The following is a 3,882-nucleotide window of genomic DNA, read 5'->3' on the forward strand; positions in this document are numbered from 1 at the left end:
TTCCAGGTTAAATGAGGCTCACTTGGTATAAAATCAATGCACACACTGAAAGTGTACAGTATATTTATTTTTATATCCATACCCATTCATGATGCAGTGGTGATGGGAATATTTTTTAGAAAGTTGGCCCCAGTAACAGTGATGTTTAGGGGAACATAAATCAAGGGAAACACAACACAAAAAGTTCACTTACACACACAGAATCATCCCACTCATTTCACATACAGACACACCCAGTCTCATGCACACAAACCTACACCACCTAACCGTAATACAGCTTCTTCCTGGGACTATAGTAATTGGTCACATTACTTGTAAATCTCTTTCTATCACCAGGACCCCTACTCTCATTCCCAGCACAAATTTGGAATCAGTTTGCCCTCTACACGAAAACCAGCAAGAATGTCCCACTTTCTCATCTTCAAAGTTCTTCCTCCCCAAGTGACTGATTCCACAATACATACCGTTTTCACGTTCTGGGAAGGCCACCTGCAAATACAGAAGAGAAAACACTATGAGGATAAGGTCACAGTGATGCTCAGGTCTTTTGTTCATTTGCTGACAGTAGAAAACCTCATAAGAAACAGTGGTCCAGGGAATCCAGCAAGGGTTACCAGAGCAAACCTACTCAGGCAGAAAGGCAAGAACTTTGCTGGGAGGATGGAACTTCCAAGTCCATTTAGGTTGCAAATTACAGAATTCTTTTCCTAGAGGAAAAATCGCTGCAGGAGAGAGAGATCCATACTCTACAGGCTGTAATGGATGCTGTCAATTTTAATGTCCTGTGGAATTAGGAACCATGAGTTGGTAATAGACTCTCACTCCACATTCTCCCAACCAAGGGAGTTGTATATATCTGGAAGGAATACCCTCAAATATTCATAACTTAATTCTATTGAAAGAGAAATAAAGCAATATTTCTATCTCAGACCAGAAAAAATCCAGCTTACCTTGGGGACCCACGGAGGCTTTTCTTCTGTCCTATCATGGTGCAGGTCAACCGCCACATCCTGAGGGAGAGCTGGAGGGACACAGAGTAATTGTCAGGACACTGGTGATGCTGCTCAGGAATTACTCAGTGGCTTTCTTCTCGATGAGGACATGGGGGGTGTCTATGGATGTGGGAGGTTAGTAAGTGTGGGCTGAGCTGGTGTTGGGCCTTCCTCTTTGGGGAAGAAGGAAGGCAAAGGACAAGAGGAAGGAAATGAAAACAGAGCTTTGGCTTCTTAGCTAAGGGGAGCCTAATCAGAAGGGAAGGATCGATCTAAAAAATGGTAAACACTTAAATGAATGCTGTGTTTCAATGACAGAGACCAATGACCCCTCCTGCCTCTTTTGAGCTTCTGCTAAATTGCCACTGTCTCTTGATTTTTCCCAGATCACTCTTTCTCCAGCATCCACAATGCCAGCTACTGCATTTATCATGTCTTCTGTTGTATAATATTTTATACTTGATTAACAGCAACCTCCTTAAAGGACTGAATTCCATCCTAGACAAAATATGCTATTTTATTCACTAATCACTTGTCTTAAAGAAAATCAAATACACAAGATTTGACAAAACTGAAGTCCTACCCATTAGATACAGCCACTATCAATCGTATCATATTTTTCTCCCAGTCTTTGGTTTCTGTATAATGTAAGTATGCCCACTGAGTCAGCGGCTGTCCATACTCTAGGGAGCTGTTCCATAAGTGGGACACTTCGTTATGAAGAAGGAGCCCAGACTGAGCACAGCCTGTCTCTAACCCAGCTGTGCAGGAGAAGTGTACAGTCTAACAGTCAGGTTCCACTTTGAGTCCTTGGGTGTGGGCTACAGGAATTGACCAATTCTAAGGCTTATGGTAATGTTATCCAATACAATAAAATAGCTCCCTGATTCTTATCTGCTTTTGGCCTTGTTTAAGCAAAGACACCAGCACTGACAGATATGACCTGTACTGTATACATGGGGTCTCACACCTCTCAGAATCTGGGAGCTGACCAGGAGAATGCAGGTCCTGAGGTGAATTTCACATTAATGACTGTGCCAAAGTCAACTGATAAGTCCACCCATAGCTGCCCTGGATTCTGTGACCACTAAGGCCAACTGATGGGCAAGGACTGGACCTTTGGAGATGCTAGGACTTCCAGCCAAGGATACGGATGCAGGGACTCCCTTGCTCCATGACTGAGGATCACTTGGCTGAGTGGTAAGTGCAGGTCAGGGATCCAGACCACCCACATTGGGACCCACCACTGGGATCTCAGATTGGGTTTTCCACTCAGGAGGTCCAGATCTTAGAACATTTATCTCTGCACCATCTCCTTCTGAGGAAAAGAAATATTAACCAAATCTGGGCAATAGCTGTGTTGAAGGAAGAACATGCAACCACGTTCAGAAAACAAGTAAGGGTCCTGTGCCTGAGCTAACCTTAGGTACTTCAAAAAAACTCCGTAAGTCTCTTAGCCCCTTAGAGGGGATGAAAACAATATTTGAGTTATAAGTAACTTGTCCCAATTCCCTTAGTCTGGAATACTGAAACAAAAGTTCTACAGCAGGGGAATCCTCATAAAGACACAGCACCGGCCAGGCTTTACCCCAGCCTTGGAAGAACTGGGAAGGATAAGAGCAAGGCAGGCCTGAGGAAAGGTCAGAGGGTAGGCAGGACTGGGGTGTGGGGAGCAGGGGCAGGGCTGTCTGGACGGAGAAATGTGTTGTAAGGAGAGCAGTGACCCTGCGTCGTGCTGCCCTGAGTCTCTGTCCTGGGCCTGGTCAACTCCAGGAGACCAGGTCAGCAGGGCTGTGAAAGCAAGTGTGTCAAGATGCCCAGCAGCCCCTTCACACAGCCCTCTAGAATTTCTGCCGCCCATTGAGGGTCTCTAGGGGCAGCTGGACGTGGACCCCTCTCAAATGGAAGCATGTCAGCACATCAGCCTTGGGGAAGTGCAGAGGCTGAGATGAGGTCAAGGAGACTGAGCACATGCAGTGATCCCAGAGGACGTGTTCTGTGACTCATCCATCTCTGGGACTGTCCTTTACAAGAGGAACAAACAGTGAGGACAAAACATGAGGTGAAGCCACAAGTCCTGAAAGTGCAGAGGGAGACAGTTCACTTCTCATCCACCACCTCACCCTTTCTAGAAGAACTTGGTCTCAAGTTTCAAGGGCCCATGAGAGTTTTGACGCACAGGTTCTGTCCATCATAGGTCAATATGCAAAAGAAAACAAACTCTCCTGTGCACAATATCCTAGATGTGCTAACCAGAAAACAAACTTCCATATTAGGCAGTGACAAGCACAAGAAAGAGCAGCTCATGTGCAAAAGATCAGTTTTGATGAGCAAATCAAGAAAAGGTGATTATAGAGCACAGTCACGTCTAAGGACACAATTTCTCTCTGTTGTATCATTAAAATGTGAAAAAAACAAGTCAGAACTCTACACATATTTCATTCTTCTTTCTGATTTCATATCCACCTTCCTCAGTCTCCAAAGCAGGAGATATAACCCTAAAGTTCCAGGAACCCTCTGCCATTAGATCCTACGTAAGTGTTGTTCCTACCTGTATCCTTTTCCTTATCACGGCCACAAATGCTATCCAAAGTCGATTCTGTAGAAACACGAACATGAATTTACCAGTCTTATGGATACATTTAAAATGTGACTAATGTGACTGAGTAATTGGATATTTTATTTTGTTTTATTTTAATACACTAAGATAATCATTGATTGAATTAAATAAATTATAACAGGCACAACTAGCTAGTGGCTACCACACTGTAATACACATCCCTCTCTCTCTCTCTCTCCATATATATGTATATATATATATATAATATATGGAGAATGTTACCACCACTCCCCTGTTTATTCATTTCTGTATGTTGTATCAATTAAAGAT

This window comes from Mesoplodon bidens (genome assembly GCF_964165515.1).
Source record: "Mesoplodon bidens genome assembly, contig: HAP1_SCAFFOLD_417, whole genome shotgun sequence".
Classification (NCBI taxonomy): Eukaryota; Metazoa; Chordata; class Mammalia; order Artiodactyla; family Ziphiidae; genus Mesoplodon; species Mesoplodon bidens.